Source organism: Hydractinia symbiolongicarpus, chromosome 4 (assembly GCF_029227915.1).
Source record: "Hydractinia symbiolongicarpus strain clone_291-10 chromosome 4, HSymV2.1, whole genome shotgun sequence".
Taxonomy (NCBI): domain Eukaryota; kingdom Metazoa; phylum Cnidaria; class Hydrozoa; order Anthoathecata; family Hydractiniidae; genus Hydractinia; species Hydractinia symbiolongicarpus.
In genome coordinates, this window is record NC_079878.1 from 22,122,071 (window position 1) to 22,131,975 (window position 9,905).

At 34.4% G+C, this 9,905-nt stretch overlaps 1 long non-coding RNA gene across 1 annotated transcript; it reads left to right on the forward strand.

Moving 5' to 3' along the window:
* The first annotated feature begins 7,498 nt into the window (after nucleotides 1-7,498).
* On the forward strand, nucleotides 7,499-9,557 carry LOC130641853 (uncharacterized). The gene is made up of 2 exons (XR_008982510.1): nucleotides 7,499-7,922; nucleotides 9,426-9,557. It is a non-coding gene; the product is annotated as an uncharacterized LOC130641853 (long non-coding RNA).
* The last annotated feature ends 348 nt before the right edge of the window (nucleotides 9,558-9,905 follow it).

Genomic DNA, 9,905 nt, shown 5'->3' on the forward strand with positions numbered 1-9,905 from the left:
CAAGAGTTTTCTGAAATAAAAACATACCATAGCTAAACAAAATATGATAAAATATCATCCACAAACATAAAAATATAAAGTTAAAAATAAAAAAAACTCAGATGTTACAAAATCGGATACCCAATGTTCCAAAATTAGTCAGCTTTTTATATTAAGACAATACTTGTTCTTAATTTTAGAACTTTGCGACAGTTTCCAGCCTTCCTAATTCATTGTCTGCTTTACGTCGGCAAACATGTGTTTCACGTCGGCAATTTATATTTTGTTTTGCGATTACACGCTCCCATACACGAACAACAGTTAAATTAAGAGAGAAAATGAGGTCAAAACTTTTTAAGTTCACAAGGTACATCCAAACTTACCGAAAAACCACGTCAGCAAAAATAATATTTGCTAACACGTCAGCATTTGCCGAGTGCCGACGTGAATTAGAAAGACTGCTTTCAGAATACAGTTTATCTAACCTATATATATAGATGTATGCATATATAGCTACATGTGAAATATAAATACGTTTATACACAAATAAAAATAGTGGCATAGTACTAAAAAATAAGTATTTGCAAAAATCAACAATAAATATATTGATCACTCAAATCCGTTTAATCTTTTAAAAAATAAAGGGAAACGGAAAAATAGAAACAATAGCGTTTTTTTTAGATGTTTGGAGTCTTCATAACTTGTCTCAAACTTTTGAAAGAATATCTATTTAAATGTGCAATTCCCTCACACATTACAAAATTGTTTCAATATTTTCTGTAAAAGATTGTAAACATTAGAGCTGGCACAAACAAAGAACTTTCTGAAATAAAAACATCCCTAAGCTAAATAAAAAATGATAAGATATCATCTACAAGCATGGAAATATAAAGTTAAAAGACAGAAATTGGGCCCCAAAACTTTAGTTGTCGGCATAAGGTTATATCATCTCCCTGATGCATCATCCAAACCAAGATTTACAAATCCTTTTCAATTTCAAAATACAATTAATTAGCTATTTTTTCCAACACGGCTGATAAATGACCATCCTCAACATCACATATATTATCAACACATCCTGTAAACATATAATTTACAACACTTCTGCTAAAGGCTTGGGGTCCTCTACCAATATAAATAATGGCCATCGCACACAATTGTCCTAACAAAAAATATTTCCTTGTCAATACATCTTTTGGTGATGACTGAAAGAACAAAGACTCTCTGTTTCCATGCTGGTCAACAAAGATATCTGAGCCATCGCTGTTAAAAGAAATTCCCTGTAAGGTCCACCCTCATCTGCAGAAAGTTCACCAGCCCAGATTACTCTTCTGGACTCCATCAAATTAACATTCTGCCTAAACAGCACTTGCCAAACGTGACTTGGTCGTCTATGCAGTATGATGACCGGGCCTGAATATTCCAACTGGTCAACTTTATCTTTGGCGGACGACAAAAGGGCAACCAGATTACATCTACAATCTTCAATAGGTGGTATCACATCCACGACTACTTCAACATCCTTAGTTGAAGCGTCTGCTTCACCGTCAGCAAATTCATATCCATCAATGGCCATAGCAGCTTGACTCTCGTCTTCCTGGACCTCTAGCATGCCCAAGACACAGAATGCATAGTCCTCAACTTCTTCATAATACGATATCTGTATGTTGGGTGTCTTGTATAACTGAAAGTGCATTGGTAATTGTGATAATGAGCCTACCCAGTTATACACACTGCTTTCCAATGAAAACTTACGACGCTGGATTCCTAGTGTAACATGCCTCAGGTGGAACTTGTGAACTACGTGTCTCTTGCAAATGGACCAAGTATTCCAATTCCTGTCGTTCTTTTGCCTCTGCAGATTCTTTTTCTGCTCTCTTTCTTTCTTCCTTTTGCTTATCAATATTTAAAGAAGCAGTATACGTGGCATCCATTTCCCCTCGTAACTCTTCACTTTCTTTGGAACTGCCAATCAAATGCGAGGAGGTAGATGTTATTAACTCGGGGATAGCAGTTGATGGTAATGTCACAGTGTTATTGAAATTGATAGGCGAAGAGGAACTAGCATTGGTTATTGGATCTAATTTGTAGAAATCTACATCATCAAGCTGATGATGGACTGTTGGAAAATCTAACCCAGTAACTGATGCAGTTGACAACAGTGATGGTAATGTTGCTTCAGAAAAACTTACAATATTTGTAATTGGAGAACCTGCAGATGATGATGTGAGGTCAATGAAGTCAGGTTGACTATTAGGTATCATTGGAGCTTGAGCCTGCCCTACTAGTGACAGTGGTGGTAATATAGTTTCAGCTTGTGAACAAATCCTGATAGAAGCTGCAGGAACAATTCTTCCCAAGAAAGATCGTACTTTAAGTCCAGCTGGAGTGCTTGCAAGCGACCCAATGGTATTTGATACAGTGGAACAAACTGCATTTACCCTCCACTGCGTGTAACTGTAACATGGCTGTGAATAGCTACATTTGATGATGGAACAGAAACAGTTCGTGAGCAGTTGGGAGATGTGACTGTACAGATTGCTTTTAGTGGTTTTCTGGCGTTCATGGTTGTCACAGATTTACATTCATCACGAAAAATTGTGTGGGCCGGGTATTCGTTGACATTTGCCAAAACCAATGACCCTGTGAAATTTTTTGTTTTTATGTCACTTGGCGTTTTTATATCCACTTTAGAAAATAGACCACCATGACTAATTTTAAAAACACCAAATTCTTCAGACAGCTTTGGAAACAACTCATGAAGTAGTGTGTTAAATTGCCTCTCTGACAAGTTTATGCTGATGCTAATCTTCTTTATTTTGCCTTTCTGTATATCATAACATGGCTTGGCATAACCTAAATAATATTATACCACCCAAAATGGCAAAGGTCAAGTCCCACCTCCAACAATATTATAAAATTGCTGATAAGTTTTTCAAGAAAGGAGCAGTGGAATCCACAAACTTTATTTGCAAAGTCTCCTAACAAAAGAAATGGATGCATTTATGCATTTATTATTAAATTTAAACAACGTTTCTTATGTAAACCAAAATAACGTAATTTTTCTATTTCAGTTGCATCAACAGCAGTGGCCACAAGATCATTGAAATTTGGTGGTACAACAGGAGCTCTAAATAAAAACTTAGTTGTGCATGCCATGAAGTACTGCAAGCTTTGTTAAGTTTGCTGTCCAGTATGCTAGTAATTAAATACGGTATGAATGCCAAATGCTAAAACAAGTACCTTATTCCAAAACATATGCATCAGTTAACTAATGTATATATATATATAGTTTTTAAAAATTTGCGTTAATTTCATATAGCATATATACTTTCCTTTAAAATTAAGTCCATATGAGCAAATATCATAAGACGTTAATTTTATGCATATAATATACTAATATACTTTATAAATGCACACCAAATGACTTGTTAGTGAGTTGTCTTTGCATTTTGCAAGCAGAATTGAAACTGAAAACTTATGCGAAGACTATTTATCTGTGACGAAAACCTATTTCATCTAATAAGTCATGTCAATAACATGCATCTTTACATAAAATATTGCACTAAGGTCTTTAAAGTTTACACCCAAACCATTTTTGTTTATTTTTTGTCAAATAACTTTTGTCATGCTTTACACATATTTTTTGCAAAGAGGGTTCTGGACGTGGCGGATAAGTCTGCCAAGCGTGACAAAGTTATTTGTCACTGGCACCTTCGCAAACAATTATTTATATATGTCCTAACCTATTTATGTCTTAACCTTTGCTACTAAAAGCCAGGCTAGCAATATATAAATAAAAATTCAGTCAGGATATCCCAGTAGCTAGCTGGGCTAGCTAATATCTAAGTATAGCCTATTTATTACTGGGTTTAGACAGGATCAACAAGTTTTACTGAGTTTTGGACCCAATTAGATTACTATTTTCCTTGACTCTGCTTTGAAAAGTAAGTTTTGGTAAGTTTGAATTGATGTGTGTGCAAATGCACCTGAAGAAAACCCCATTTTTCTGAATCATGTAAGCTCCTTTACTCCTTTTTAAAAATATAGGTAAAATAGTGGCTACTATATAGCTAGCTACATAGCTATAGCTAAAAGGTCTTCACTAACTAGCTTGCTCTACCCTCTGTACAGTGTGATTTGTTAATTAGCTATAGCTACTTACATATCAGTCGATATTTCATCGAAAGAATTAATAAGTCTTCGTGCTGTCTTTCTAGGGTCCGCAGTGTTTGAATAGTAGACGATAGGCTCAGGATAACTGCTAGCTGTCCAGGAATCCATGACAGATACTACTGCCGACTCTTGTATAATTCGTTTAACCTCGTGGTCTACCTCGTGGTTTGATAAATTCGTAATTTGAATACACGCGGGCAGAGCTATCTGAAGATAACGATCGTTATTCGCGGATAGATTATTATTGTGCGCTTTCTTGAGGACATTTGGCACGCTATCCCGAGATGATGATATCTCAGGATAACGCCATTATTGTGCACATATACGTGTCCCTTGAGCACATTAATAACGTTATCCATGGATAACACTAGTTAACTCGAGATAACTATATTAAAGTGCACAGGGGCTTCCATAATGATCCGCTGGGAGTGAAGTTACATCTGACACCATAAAGCATTGTTTTAGAAAATTGGCTTTACTACCGATACCTACGCAGCCACCCACGCCACAAGATATCGATGAAGAGTTTAAAAAGTTTTTTGATGAACTATCAGAGAATTGTTCTATTAAAGAATATGTGAGGTAGATAGTACTTTAGCAACATGGAAAGAAGTCGACTTAAGTAAAATTGGCTGGCGGGAAAAATTGCGAAATGAGTGTATGAAAGAAGTGCTGAACGTGGAAACAGTCAATTCTGATATAGAAGATGAAGACGACTCACAAGAAAGCATATGCATTTCATCAAGTGTAAGAACTCCTAAAGAGGCCTTGTCACTACTAATAAAGTAGTGACAAGGTCACTAATAATAAAGTGAGCTTGTTTGCCACTTGGAGCGAAAATGAAGACCTGCAATGTAAAATCGATGGCATCATAGCAACCACCGAAGGAATAAGTATTTTATTCCCTAATTTTCTTGTAAACCTTTATTTTATAACATTTCAAAAAAGTCTTCTTCCTCTAAATATAGCCTATATTTTTTTAACCTTTTTATTCCAAAAATACCTACACAGCTTGATGAAGCCCACAACTCTAAACATTCAAATATTTTGACAAAACCTCCCAACGCGAACACCTTCCGAATAGCAGATAGTTTTGAGCAGACCCTAGGGTGCCCGCTATACGGAGGTGTTACTGTATTTTTTACCAGAACAAAGTTTGTATTAGGTCGTTTAACAAGTGCCAAGTTTCATCATTTAGGTATAAATAGTCCAGGGTATTATGGCCCGTGGGTATTTCATGCTTTAATAGAGTTCTTGTGGGTCATATTTTTAGTGACGCGGGCAAAAAGTTTACTTCGAAGAACACTTTCGAATCTGCATTACACTATTCATAATTGGTTAGTTAGTTATTGTTTTTTGTTAATTAGTGGAAATATTATTAATCATTTATCGAATTATGAACTTAGAACCTGATTATAGGGTGGCCAATAGCTTAATATTCCAAATCCAAGGTGTTCTGTATTTGTCATGCTTCAAAGAACCGCTTAATATAGAACATATGGAAATAATTTTTTACAAAAGGAAGAAAATCTACGTGCGTGGTGAAGGCCAGCGTACCTAATACCTTTACTTTACAACAACCACCTTTATGAAAACTAATTTCATTAGAAAAAATATTTTCGTATGAGTAACCAAAATTTTAGTAACTTTTATATTGGAACTCCCCATGGACAGAATCAATTTTTTTAAATTTAATTTAAATTTTTTTTAATTTAATTAAATGAAATCGAATTATTATACAAAATCGCACATCTGTATTTTCACTTGATATGTATGACAATTAAAGTTTTATTTAACGTTATTAATTTGACCAGAATTTTTGTTAGTTACGACACATTATGCATGAATGACAAAAGTTGTATAATACAATTCACTTCTTCAACTGTAATAGGACTTTAGGCACTCATTAAGTTTGGCAATTGGCAATTTATAACAACGTTCACCATTTATGTACTCAAAATCTGGTATAATTCTTAGTCATACGTATTTTTTTTATTTCTAATAAAAAACATTTTCTTTAAATATTGTTTCTTATCCTTTTCTTCTTTTTATTCCCTACCCTACCCGAGTTTTTCCAGGAAGGCTAACTCTGTTATTCTACAACTGTGCTAAGTTTGATCAATTAAAACATAAGTAGTTTGTGATTTTGGATCCGGAGCACTTTATGCCCCTGAGGGCTGCACGGGCAAGAACGTCCAGGTATAATAGGATCGAAAACGTAAAATGCAGTAAAATGACTAGTCTTTATCTATCATACACCAAAGGATATTTCGTTTAAGTAATACACCTTTCCCGACACCATGAGTCATACTTTTTTTAAACTCGTAAAATATGAATACCATATTTGAATTCAGCATAGTTTGTTTAATTTATGTGTAAAAGTTTAACTTGATACGCTAACAGAAAGTGCTATTTTGAGGAGATATATATCACAGTTAAAGTCTTCTTGATGCTCAAGTTACTATGTCCCGCCTCCTTTTTTAAAAAGAGGTTGGACATGCCACAAATCTTTAAATTAGAATAGCAGGTTGTTTACTTGCTGCATTGTTTCGAAATTTTCTTTGTTTATGACATTTTTGATAAGGAATTCAAATCTGTTGTCCGTTTTTCATAAAACTCAACAGAAAAAGTCTCGGGAAAGGTGTGTTAGTTGGCTCCCTACAATTTTATTCACTGCGTAAGAGTAATGTTTGTCACTCACAAATACAATAACGCGTACATGCCATTTTTAAAAAATAACATTCACGTAACTTTAGTATAAATATTGCTACAGCCTGTCGGTTACCATATCCACAGACAAAAATTTAATTTTGCTAAACAAATAACAAATGCTATCTATGAATGCTAAGACACACGATGCATTAATAACCCCATAAACTTAGCTGCGCTTCGTACGTTGTATCTAACTATCAATCGAAGCAAATGTTAACCCTATTCGTTTCGGTTTTCTTAAAAAGTATATATTTCTATCCTTCATAGCAATTATTGCGAAGCAATTGAGCTTTGCGAGCGAAGCGAGCGAAGCGAAATTGTGGAGCACGTTTGCTACACGCGAGGTATACCAAGAGAATAATTGAGATTCTCAAAATTTCGATAGAAAAAAAATCATATAAAATCAGCGTAAAGAAATAGGACTGATATTTTTGCACATAAAGCTAGGGTATTTTTTTTTCTAAAAAAAAAAATAAGTTTGGACCGAGGGGTTAAAGTATAAGTTTAGTAAAAAATGCAATAAGTACGGCTCGTACCCCCCCCCACCCCCGGATTTTGACCCCCCCCCGTCTTTTGGTCCGGATTATACCTCCGCCGAACTTGAACACACAAAGAGGAATATGCCGTGAACAAGAAACGGTAGTCGGCATTTTAGACACGTATATTTTACAGACCCAAAATATGCCTTATTTCTTTGTATTATAGCTAATTATGGTATAAATAATTAATTACTTTGCAATTTTGCTTCTAATACTATTATAGTTGTATTTTAATGAAACATAATAGTATTAAAACGGTTTTCTTCTTTTAAAAAAAATTATTGCTAGTCCTGTTTCTAATCGACTTTACTTGTGTATTTTAAGCTTTTTTGTTGCTGTGCTTTTTCTGGAGATTTTAGTTGGATTGGAAAGCTCCTGTGTAAGGTACCCTTTCCTAAAGAAAAATTGAAGTAATTTGTACAATTATAACGCGCCGAGCTGTGTTTTATTTTATTGTTTCTAAGAGGATGTAAGAATACAATATTATCAATTTTAATTGGTTTTATCCAAATCAAGGTAAGGCTTAATCACACGAAAGGTAGCTAGCTAGAGCTCAGTTTTGTATAAAAGAATTGAAAGTAATTTGTAGAATACATATGGAGAAGCTGTATTACTACCTAACTGATAGCCAGATATAGGAAAACCTGTAGCTAGGGCGCAGACAAAACAAATAGCTCTGGGCGCTAGAGTGAACTGACCAACCGTTTTTTATCATTTTTTATTTATTATATAAGTAACCTGTTTCAGTAATTAAAAAAATCCACTTTTGCTATCAAACCAACAGCAATGTAATTGTCAATAGAAATTAGTTTTCCGTACACCCTCCCTGAGAACAAGGTTTAAAACGACATTAAAACATTAAAACTGTCATTAAACAGAACTTCAAGGATGCCCAAGCCGCACCACGTCCTCTAAACGGCATGGGCATCTTCAAAACTGCTTGTAATTTTAGAACAAGGGTGCTGATAAGCTGCATACGCCGTATAACGTGCAGGCGTTTTTGGGCAAGTTTAGCGTTTTGCAAAAAAATTGAAGTATTCACCCGAAAAAACCTGCATAGACCATAAAGTAAACTATGTGGTAGTAAAGTTCTTAAAAGAACTGTTTTTGATGGTTTTTGATAAAATTTACTTGATAAATAACTTTTAATTTTTATTAACTTCTTTCTCTTAAAGCATCTTTTTCCAACTATCGTCCACAAGGTATGTTACAAGGAATTGAATTTTGAAAATGCTCCAGGCAAGTTCGGGAAAGTGCGGGCGGTTTTGGAAGACAATCACTAATTTAATTGGAAAAGTTGCCTGAACTCGCCCTTATATATGTGGCTGTTTGCAGTTTATTGACACCCTCTTATTTTAGAATATTCTCAGGAATAATAGACCAAGAGAAATTACATCACAGTTTTTTGTCCACCGCCCACGTGTGTTTGAGAACAACCCACATAACAAAGTTCATTATTTTTTAAATTATTTGTGTAAAAATTACTATTTCATTCACGATAAACCATTTCTATTAGTGCTGAATTTAATAATTGACATGGTTCAGCATAGTTTTTAAAAGGGTCTGATTGCAAAATATGATTGCCAAAGTTCAGCACTTGTAATATTTGTGTATTTGTGTACTCAGCTTCTAAAACACACACAAGAGACATTATAATTTCCTCTGGGTGATTACATTAATGTTGGTTGAAAAAAACCGAATGATGAGAAGCATATGTTTTTAAATGGGTCTAGGACAATAAACTTATTTAATTTCCCTTGGCCTTGCATCAATCAAATTCTGAAAAAATAAACACTTCTAAAATTATTTTGTCAGATTTGGAAACTGTTGGTATGGTTGGAACTTTGCGTATAAAATTAGTAAAGTTGCCAAATTGTTTAGTTTTTTTCTTTTATACTTTTCCGAATTAGCCTTAATTATTTATAAGATGAAAAACAGTGCTTTCAATTCCATTGACTTGGCCATCCCTTAAAGGCACTGGAAGCTTCACTATATGAAAATGTTTTCTTTTTCTTTTAGATTGTGTACAATGGGAGTGAGTGATGTAATCTTCTAATGCGTGTGGTGAAAAGAAGGCGAATCCGTTATTGTTTTTCTGCCCAAATTTGAAGCTATTTAATAAATCTTGATAAAGTTAAAAAACTGTTTTGATTTGTTTGTTTTTGTTTTAATTGTTTCCCGTGAGTTTTCGAAATTCGTTCCAGCAGATTCTGTGGCTTCTACTGCCGGTATTTTTACGTGAAAAAAATACTGTTTTGTTGTGAGGTCATTTACGAAATCGTTAACGTTAGGACCAACTTCTGCGGGTAGTACAACTCGATGTATCACATATCTTTCGGAATACTGCTAAAAGTGTAATTTTGTATTGCGCTCTTTACTTTTACCATTCTGTGCGAAAAGGCGGTACAAAATTTTAACACGCGTTATTCGTTTTTGTTAGTTTCGCGTAATCTAATTTTCTCGCACATTTTGAGAAGAATATCCCACGCACATCAAATA